This window comes from Alexandromys fortis, unplaced genomic scaffold (genome assembly GCF_014885135.2).
Source record: "Alexandromys fortis isolate MF-2015 unplaced genomic scaffold, M_Fortis_MF-2015_v1.1 scaffold_113, whole genome shotgun sequence".
Lineage (NCBI taxonomy): Eukaryota > Metazoa > Chordata > Mammalia > Rodentia > Cricetidae > Alexandromys > Alexandromys fortis.
This window is the reverse complement of record NW_026067988.1, coordinates 2,892,334-2,903,988: the sequence shown is the minus strand read 5'-3', so window position 1 is coordinate 2,903,988 and position 11,655 is coordinate 2,892,334.

Here is an 11,655-nt window from a genome sequence, read left to right as displayed (position 1 = left end):
GGCATGGTGGCACATGCCTTTAATGGCATCAGTTGAGATGCAGAAAGTAGATTGATCTCTATGAGGTCAAGTCTTCTCTGACCAATCTTTCAAGTTCCAGGCCAGACAAGAAGAGCTAGTAAGACCTTGTTTCGAAAACAAAACCAAATAGATAAATCTTCAAGTAGTGAAGAAATCATTTGGAGGATGCATAAAATTTTTGTACAAGTTAAGAAGCAAAATATCTTTTATTTTGAGGCTGCAATATTTCATTTATTGTATATTGATTTATAATCTGGAAAATAGTTCAATGTTATAACCAATAATGTTTGTCTTCTGTCTCTGACTTATTGCTAGAATGAATGAAATTTACACTCTTTGCCACTGTCAGAGCTCAACACTTGGTGATTGAATATCCTTCTGTGTGTGACATATGACAATCAGTCCTCTATGGCTTTTGAAAGAAGTACTAAAAAACAATTGCATTGTTTGATTGTTTATTTTTATGAATTTATTTCTTCTCTGATAGTTTCATACATGCATATAACTTGTTCCGTTTCCTCTTATCCCTGTTCCTATTCTATCCACCTCACAACTTCATTAAACATTGTCATCCAACCAAGTGTCCATTGCTTGTCCTGTCTTTGGGGTGTGTGTGTGTGTGTGTGTGTGTGTGTGTGTGTGTGTGTGTGTGTGTTTGTGTGTGTGTGCAACTGTGTGTGTGTGCAACTGTGTGTGCATGTGTTTGTGTGTGTGTCCTACTGTATGAAAAGAGTTCCACTCATAAGGCTATGGATGTGAAGCTATCCACAGAAACATGGATGACTCAGCAGCGCCTACTTCACTAAAGACAATGACTTGCTCTCCTGAAGCAACCATGCAGTGTCATTAGTTACCTTCTATTGGTACTTTCCCCATTTGTGACTGAACGTTTACAGGTTCCGTCTTACGTAGACCCTATATACAATCAAATGCAGTTTGTGATTTCAAATACTGCACTTAGTCATATGTCTATCATACACCTCATGGTTTTCCATTTGACTCTTACTTTCAGTCTGCCCTTTCTTGAGGAATAATTTTGGATCCTTGGAAACAGTGTTGTGGATGTTCCTTTTCAGTGGACAGTTAATGTGTTCAGAACTAGTAAGCACATTTTGCCTCATACAAGGTCCAAAGGATGGGAATATTATTGGAACTTTTAATCTCCCAATTGCTTCTGACACTATGAAAACTAGTTCTGAGAAAAACTTCCTGCCCCTTTCTATGATAGTGGTCCTTAATTCAGAAACAATATATGTGGTGTTTCCAGCTATAGAATTGGCTCTTGCCATCTGTACTAATTTATATTGTTGTTACCGCATACTGAAAAAAAAAATGCCTAGAGAGGCAAAAAAGATGGGTTGGATGACCCAGTAGTCCCCCACTTCAAAGGTTACACAAACTAGTTTTAGGGAATTGTTATGCAGAACTATCTTAATTGCTTCAAGTCTTCAAGAGGCAATGTACAAAGGGCAGTAGCCAGAGTACCTCAGATGAATGTCCTCCCAAGGAGCAATGCTAAAACTTAACATATGGCAATGATCCAAAAGTTGGCCCTTTGGTGATAACACTTTTTTTATTATGTGAGGGAGATAATTACTGTACAACTTTGTAGGCAAACATTAAAAGACAAACTTAGTGAGGAAAAATTTACATCAGGATTAAAATAAGTTTTGTTTACTAAGGTTAAATATAATTGTACGACTGACTGGAACAGGTATCTGAGCTGTGTAAAAGAATAAAGTAGCTCTAATTAGCTGTTTGTTATGCCAGATTTCTACATTAGGAACTAATACCTGGAAGCTTTATAAGAGAAGTCAGTTACATTTTGAATCTAATTGACAATTTAAAAGAGAAATAGAACCCTATTGAGTCATTTTTGTATAGAATTATCTAGTAATGTTCCAAGGACATTGCTTGGATGTCCTGAATAATTTTCCAAAGCTGTGAGTCTGGTGACAGAATATCTGGCACCCGCCTTTAATCAGGGAAAATGAGTGGATAAGGCATGGACTCTTGAATTGGCTTTAACTAATATGAAGAATTAAAAGACAGGGTAAAGGGCATGGCCAATTGAAATAGCATGCATATATCATAACAGTTGGGCTGTAGGTTTTTGTACAAGGTTCCCCTGTTCACAGCACCCTCATATGTCAATTCAGGACACACTGAGTGCAGAACAATTGCTACTTGCCCCATTCTTGTTTGGACTTTTCGGATGCAGATGCATGCTTTCTAAGATCTTCCAAGGAGCAAGAACACCCTTCCCCCACTCTGGGGAAATAGGAGCTGGTATTCGTCTTCTCTATGGATAAGGAGGAGCTTGTCCAAGATAGGCCGACACAGTCAGATACAGGAGCAGCATGATTCTGACAGATTTTTTTTTCCTCAATCATTCTTATCCTGTAGTAAGGCAAACATGTCATTTATTTTGGTGGAATCTGGGCCCCATCCTAATGTAAGGATAATTTGACTCTGGAGAAATCTAGCTATGCAAGCATATTGTAAATACCTTTGTGTGTATGTGTGGAAAGTGTTAATCTTTTCCTTATGGGAGATTTTACAGCTTTTAGATTATGCCTACCAGCCCCAAGAGTTTTACAAATTCTGAGAAAAAGTTTATATTTCAGTCAAATCTATATAGATATCTATTACCCTGAATAGAGAAACATATTTGTAAATAAACCAAGAAGGGGAGATGTATTCAGAGAAGTAAGCATCTAAAATTACAATTTAGATATTTCAGTTTTTATTCATAAATCTCTCTCGATCAAAAGGGGTTAAATAACATAAAAATAACAAATACCTCATTGGTTGTAGTAAAATTTCTAAGAGTAAGGGGTTTTAGGTAAGAACTGAATCCTTTGTTCAATATACATAACAACTTTATCATTGCTGTAAATAGTCATGGGCCTCTTCCAGCATTATTTGTTTTAAGCCTTTATATTATAGTTTCTCCATAATAACTTGAGACTTCCTTCAGTCAAGTCCTAATTGCATACAACCAGGTGGGTTGAATGACTATTTACTGAGTTGAAGAGTTGATCTTTCTCTTTTTATTTTTTGGTCTATGTCTTTATAACTGAAAAACATGAAGAAAGGCAAAGTATCCAGACATCTAGGCCGAATGAGGCAGAAACAAGGGCAGATCATAGCCAAAGTCAAAGGAGTTCCAAGAACAGAAAGACTATCCTATCACTATCATTGGAGACTCAACAGAATGATTATTAAGATCCACTATAAGTTCTATGTTCCCTTTCCCTCCTGAGTCAAAGAGCCTAGAGGCATTCCTACAGAGAAAAATAATAGTAATAGCATGTTACATACTGATGTGGGATTCTACTCTGTATGCTGCAAACACCATTGGTTAATAAAGGACTGTCTTGGCCCTGCACAGGGCAGAAAAGAGGTAGGTGGGAAAAACTAAACTGAATGCTGGGAGAAAGAAGGCAAGTCAGAGAGATACCATGTAGCTGCTGCTGGGAACACAAATGCTGGAACCTTGCCAGTAAGCAACAGCCACATGGCGATACGGAGATTAATAGAAATGGGATAAATTAATATATATCAGATAGCCAATAAGAAGCTTGAGGTAATGAGCCAAGTGGTAATTTAATTAATACAATTTCTGGGTGGTTATTTTGGGTCTGAGCAGTCCGGAACAAACAATTGGGCTCCCCCAACATCATTGGAAAAGCTTTCTCTGTGTTTCCTGGCCACTCTGAAGTGGGGATCTGCAACCACTGCTGGCAAGGCTTCTAGGATCTCAGGTAAAAGCAGGGAAGGACTTCTCTATTCCCAACCTCATTACAGTTCTTGTTCCATGGCTCCTGAAGCCACTATTTTCCCATTTTCACTGGCTGTCCTGGTTGGACCTAATCCTGCAGGACTTGGCTAACAAGACTCTAGGACTTGTTTTCTACTAGCTGCGGAAGCACTTTAGGAGAAGTGATACAGGAGTTGATTAAGTTTGATCTCTGGGAGAATCTCTGGGAGTGGTATCCAAGAGGCCAGGATAAGAAGGGTTGAGATAATCTGGAGGCTTAAACAGTATGGAGACTCAGACTAGTCTACATTCCATTTTATGAAGGAATTCAAACCAGTTAAGATATTTAAATAAAAAATACGATTTCTGACCAGCAATTGCCATTGTTCAGTAAATCTACAGGCCAGATTTTCAATGAAAGCAAAGGAAAGCCATATGTCTTTCTTCTTTTAAATGGTTTTCCTTAAAATTAGCACACGTTGTCTTTTGGCACAGATAATTTGAACACCATGGCAGGTACAAAGTCAAGGAAAAATGGGTATCAGATTCAGCCTCCCTATATACACCTTAAATTTTCGAATACCCTCATGTGTCTGGAAATTAGAAAGGAATCCCTATACTTACACCATTCAGGAGTCAAGAGAAACAGAGCAGGCACTGTAAAGTTGCTGGAACATTCAGGCTTTTGTAAAGTTCCCAGACCTGTAGCCATGTGAATCTCATGATATTACTAGGCAGGTGTCTTCACTTAAGGCTGAAAAACTTAACCTTTTTGCCTCCAAGTTAGAGCTGGTGAATTACCTTCTCCCAGCATTTAGTTGCATTGAATGTGTGGTCTGTGTTAGATAGACAATAGCCTCTCATCTGGAGGTCAGACAATGTCAGGACAAACCAGAGAGAAGTGAGAAGAGAGACTAAGGATGAAAGAAATGGCTGCCTGAGAAGGGTGGGTGACATCTTCAGGCCTACTGAGAACTCTAAATGGGATTTGAAACCACTACTAATAAAATATTCAGAACAGATGCTTGCACTGCACATGAAAACAAAAGCCACAAAAGACCAGCAGTCACAGTCATCAAAACTGGTATCCTGGCAGCCTTTTCTGTGTGTAAAGCATGAGTCCAGTGGGTATCTGTTGTCCTGAAGGGATGGAGATGGCAAGTGGACCAGACAGGAGTTTTTGACAGAGGGCTTGAGCTGCCAGTGGACCATGGTGGTCCTCCTAAATTTTGGAATCCAGATGTTAGGTTTCAAAAGGCAGATTGAATAGCTATTTTCTTTAAGGTTGCATTGAACCTGTTGAGTATTTTTAGCAAATGATTACCATAACAAAGACAGACTCATAGACACAGACACAGCAACACACACACGTGTGCATACAGACACAAACAGAGAGAGAGAGAGAGAGAGAGCTAGTGAAGGAGGCAATAATATTCTTGTGGGCCCTAGTAGAAATGAATAAAACTTATAGTTTTAGAGACCTCAAGTGCTTTTCTTATCAGCCTGCTGTAGGGAAGTGTCCCACAACTGACACTGGAATGAATTTGCTTTCCTGTAATACAATTTAACACTCTGAAAGAGCAACTTGACCCAGGCGTATGATTATATCATTATCCACTACCTCATTTGCAAGCAGTAATTAATTGATAAGAATCAAAACAAATAACAAAGAAAAATACGCGTCTATAGTTCAAGAAAGTGAGAAATAACAAACGTCTTTAAAAGTGTGGGATTTTTTTGCCTTAATATTTTGTATGACTTATTTTAAAAGAACAACAAACAATTTTTATTAAAGAAAAGGGGAAAGAATGACTAAAGGAATATGGTAATAAATTGAATTGGGACATTGCAGCTCATCTTACATTGTTAAATGATTTATAATAATAGCATCTATCCTCTATTTTAATTGTCAAACAATGTGGCAAATATTTTGGCAGTTTTCTTCTATTTTTCTTGTAAAACTGGTGCCAAGAATACCAATGATTTCCACCCCTCTGTGTCAAATATCTAGTATCTGAACCTGCTCATCTGGAATTTTCTCTCAATTTATGCTCACAAAATGATTGTGTTTTAAACAAGCTTTTTATGAAATGGATGCTAAGCTAACATAAAGTTGACATTTTGACATTTATATAATTCAACTTTTACTATTCAGTCTGGTCTTTGTGACTCTTTTGATCAGATTTCTTAGACTCAAACCTCATTGTGCCAATCCACAAGGTCATAGAATAATACACTTCTCAAATTCTTTCTGAGTGTAATTAACTTCCTTTCTGGTTCAAATTTCTTGAGCTAAAGCAATTTTTTCTAAGCATGAAAGCTAAATATTCATCCCCAATTGTCTGTGTGACCAAAGCACATCACTGTTGTGGAGGTCACTGGTTGTGACAGCAGTCAGGTCATGTAAGAAGACCTTTGGTTTTAGTGTGATGAGTCCTGCTTCACTTGGTTTGCATGTGTCTATTCATTTTGGTTAAAAGTAGATAAATTGGAACAGTACAATGTGGAAAGTTCATTTCACGGGTAGATAGTAGAAACTGCCAGAGTGAAGCTTTTTATAAGTTGCAGAATTATGGAAGTTGTATACAGTAATAAAATAACAAAATCCCATCATATAGAAATTTATGTAGAATATAAAGTATGAGACTCGCCAGGGACACACCAGAGAAACTCCATCTGAAAAAAAAAAAATGATGGCCCTCCACATACAAATTCCAAAGAATGAATAAAAAAAATTAGGAGAACTAAGAAAATGAAGAAAATTATCTTAAAAATAATATCTTTAAGTTGTCTCCAAGACCTGAAAAATATACAGCAGGAAACATAATTAACTTTCCTGAACATAATTCTGGGAAATCAAGAGAAGCTGCATATAGTAATAACATGTTTTAGCTGTGAGAATCTGCAGATATAATATTGGTATTAAACAAAATCCTCAGTGCTGTGGATTATGTCTTACTCAGGATTTAATAATTTATATCTTTTCAATGATAGCTGAATATCAAGCACCTTAGAGATTGTATTAGAAATTTTGTAGAAATAAGATTACCTACTATCTAAAAATAAGAAAACTATTTTTGAAATTTTCATAGTGATAGTTTTGAATCAAAGGAAATATCCCATATTTACTTTTAAAAATATTGTTTAATATTCTAAAATAACATTTAAAATATTATTTAGTATAATATTATTAAGTTTTAGAATCTATAAACATGAATGATATTCATAATGTATTTCTGAATATATTCTATAGTGAAGACTGATGTGGGAGTGATTTCTTATTAATAAAGAAACTGCCTAGGCCCCTTGATAAGGCCCACCCTTAGGTGGGTGGAGAAAACAGAGGAGAATTCTGGGAGAAGGAGGCTTGGTGGAGGAGTCGCCATGATTCTCCCACTCCAGACAGAGGCAGGTTAAGATCCTCCCTGGTAAGCCAGCTCGTGGGCTACACAGAATATTAGAAATGGGTTAGAACAATATGTAAGAGCTAGCCAATAAGAAGCTGGAACTAGCCGGGCCAGGCAGTGTTTGAAAGAATACAGTTTCCGTGTAATTATTTCGGGGCATAACCTAGCCAATGCGGGCGGCCGGTTCCCGGGGACGTAGCCCAGCCGCTCCTAATTTCAACAGAAGACTAGAGATCAGTAGTGGTAAACATTGAAGAACTGTGCTTCACTAAAATTTGTTATCACAGATAAAAATAAATAAACCTAATTATTTACTGAATAAGCAGCCTTTCTATCCAATATTGTATCTTACAGTCTATGCTGTGGTAGACTAGATATTACAGTGACAGCAGCTCTATCAATTTCCTCATAGGCTTTAAACACACTGATTGTCCTATGGAAACAATGTTGTGCTGGCCTTATCATCTCTGGTACAGACACTCATGACTTCTTCTATGTGGACCACTCAGATGTGAAAGATGCATGGTGCAGTGTTCAAAGGAAGTGACACCTAACAACTGGGGGCTGGAAGATAATGAGTCTTTTAATACATACTACTAACCGCATTACAGTTGGAAAATATTTGCTAATAAAATATTATTGTATAAATATTTACTAATAGTAATATGAAGCAGGTTATAGGTTAAGCTAATGGAGAGAGTTGGGTCGCACAGTCATGCATTCTTTCATTTACCAACAACTGGGATAGAAACAAATAATAGGGGTGGTTGATTTTCTGCAGGGGTTAGGGTGGCTCTTCAAAATAAAGAAGTGAAGAATTACGAATCTTGACACATGGTGTGACTTCTGTGAACTAAATTGAAAAGCTTTAACAGAGAAAAATCAACATGATGCCATCATATTATGAGGTATATCATCATTCAAAATAGGAGAGCAGAGAAAAATGTAGAGCTCAATAAAAATCAATAAACAAAAATAGGTAGTCTGACTTACCACCAGAATAACATGAAGTCATAGGTATAAGTCAGTTTGACAATACTTCTTGCAGCTGAAGAACTATCAAATAGACTAAAAAGTAAATATTGATTTGATGGTAAGTGCTTGAAAATATGATTAAAGCATGGTATCAAAAAAGTAATAACATGGATAAAGGCAAATTACTCATATAATATGATGAATACTATACAGTCATATATGTTCAAATAAAGCTATACTATAATGAAATTAATGTAAAATGTATTTATAATCATGACATCATCATAGATTGTACTAACACAAATTACTGTTGAAATAGGAGCAGCAGGGCTGCGTCCCCGGCACCCGGCCGCCCGCATGGCTAGCTTATGCCCAGAAATAATTACACGGAAACTGTATTCTTTCAAACACTGCCTGGCCCGGCTAGGTCCAGTTTCTTATTGGTTAGCTCTTACATATTGTTCTAACCCATTTCTAATATTCTGTGTAGCCCACGAGCTGGCTCACCAGGGAGGATCTTAACCTGCGTCTGTCTGGAGCGGGAGAACCATGGCGACTCCGCTACTAAGCTTCCTTTTCCCAGAATTCTCTTCTGTCTACTCCGCCTACCTAATTTTCTGTCCTATGAGGGCCGAGGCAGTTTCTTTATTATTACAAGACCCACCTCCATCAAATTACAATGGCTGTTCCCTTGTTAGGCCTCAGAATCCTACCAGGAAGTGATTATATCTGCAGTTTTTCATTGATGAAATGACATAACATCTTTCATAACTCTCTCTCCATATCATTTACACATACAGATATTAATGTTTTTAAATGTAATTTGCAATATATGTGTACATGTGTGAAATTTACATAAGTATAACCCTTAAATCTTATAGTTCCACACTTAAAATTTATTGAAAAATAAACAATAAACAAATAAATCCCAGGTTTGAATGAATAGTTCAGCAGTTTAAAGTACTTACTAACCTTGCAGCAAACCAATGTTGAGTTCCTAACACCCTCGTCAGCAACACACAATTACCCTTAACTCAAATATCAAAGCATCAAACACTTCATTTTTGTTTTAACGATACTACTTGTGTTTGTATCAACCACACTCAGACACAAACATAAACATAATAAAATATCATAATAATATATTTTCAATACATGAGGAATAGGGGGTTTGTAAAATCAATTAGATATAACATATAAAAAAAGCAAAAGAAACAAACAAACGAACAATATCCAAGGTATTTATTAGGTTAGGGTTAACATGTTTTCTTAAAACCAATCTGTAGTTTCAATAAGTATATTGTTGATATTAAGTTGAGCAGCTGAAATAAGTAAAATTAAATCTGTGTTTTTTTTAAAAAAAATAAATAATTGACATGTGGGAGACAACATATCCAGCTAAAATAAATTATTATCCATACCTAAGTATATACAATGAGATAGACCAGGAAAGACATTTTTAGATGCAAAAGAAAATAAATTCGATGGTATATTAGATGTGGATCCTGAGACAAAGAAAGCAGACAAGAATGATAACAAGATATTTGTCCTAGTAATTGGAGAAAGACGACGTCATCTCAAATTATAGAGAGCTGCAGAGCATAAGATGGAAAGCTAAAATTGATAATCCACTTTTAAGTGCATGAGATAAATTGGTCTGTTAAATATGTAAATGAAATTTCCTAAGAGGCAACTAGATATGTATCAGTCTGGTGTTGACATGAGTGGGGCAGAAGGGTAAAGGGATGAAAGTTTGGGAATGGAGATACCTACCTGCAGAACTTTGTTCCAAAACGATTCAGTCAAGACACTAGAAATGTTTGAATGATAGCCCCTGCCGACTTAATTGAATTTAGTAAATGAAGAAAATTGTACCATATAAAATACTAATGGAATACAACCAAACACTTGGAGAAATTCAAGAGAGATGCTACACCAGTGATGAACAGTGGAAGTTTTGATACAGTTGCTCAAATATTGAGACTAAAAGGCAGTAATGCAAACACACCTTTACCAAGGACTCTCTTTGCTCTCTTAAAAAGTATGTGCTCAGTAAGCTAATTTTAACTAGACTTAGATGAAAACTTAGATAAATTTTATTATTTATTTTCATTCTTAAGAAGTAGGATTTCCAAATTTGTTTACATTTCAAATAGTGTAAACTCAATCGTTAGATTTTTCAATCAAGGGACATGGGCAAAATTGTGAAATAAATTTAATGTTAAGTATCAGCATTTACTCTCCTGGAAACTCTAAGCTTTTGCCCCGGAAGGATGGTTGAATATGGTAAGTCACAAGATAAAGCCTCCCTGCTATTTCTTTTCAAACAACTATAAGACTAAGACTTGGGAAATGTTGACTTCACAAGACACGCCCTTAAGTTGGTGGCTGTTTCTGCAGGCAGCTGTAACATACTTCTTTTTCTTCTTTCCTTCGATCTTAGATCTCCACAAGACTCAAAAGGAGATGTGTTTGTTTGTTTTTATAGAAAAGAAAATTTAATATGATTCAGAAAATAAACATGTTTGAAATGCTAACCCCATTTGAAAACTGGAGCTGTTATACTGCAAAAATGCCAGAGACTATCTATCCTCTACCTTTCTGCCCACTCATTCTTTCACATTCATAATGTCTGCCCCTTCAGACTTCTTGGAATGGGTCTAACATTGATCTCTGATGTCTCCAATTTCAAAGATAATACTTACATTTCTAATAAAGGTACCTTACGTGTATTTTCCCTGTCCATGGTAGGGATGGTAAATACCACATTTACAGCCTGACATTACTCAGCCATCTTCCTGCAGGTTGTCTCGGTCCACTCTCAATATTCTTGAACTGGGTTAACATCCAACTACAGCTACAGGTCTCCATTCTCTCTCTCTCTCTCTCTCTCTCTCTCTCTCTCTCTCTCTCTCTCTCTCTCTCTCTCATTTGGTTAGTTTTTTATTTGTTTTGTTTGTTTGTTTTTTGGGGGGAGGGGTGTTTCTCAGTTTAACAACTGTGGTTGTCCTAGAACTTGCTTTGTAGACAAATCTGGCCTCAAACTCAGAGATCAGGAAACAAATGAAGCTGTGAGTGAGTATCACCCTGAGTGAATATGTGGATGACTCCAATACCTTGGAGTTCTTAGAAACTGACAAAAACCAAACAAATGGTCCCTATATGGGTCAGGCCAAGGAAAGAAAAAGTCTTTCCCTGCCCACATACAATAGTTTATAGATGAACATACAGTGTACACGTAACGAAGCCACTGTTGCTCTTTATTCCTACTGGATATTTACAGCTGGAGACTGTGGCCATCCTATCACAGCTCCTCCTGTCATATGATATACATAACTAATTCTCTGAGATTCAGGGTTGCAAAATAGTCATTATAGGTCCATCGCAGTGCCAACTCCAGCTTATCCCAACTAATCTGTGTATGCGTCAGTCTTTTCTTCATTCTCTTGTTAATTCTAGACAGGACTCCAGGACCCATCACAGTAGATA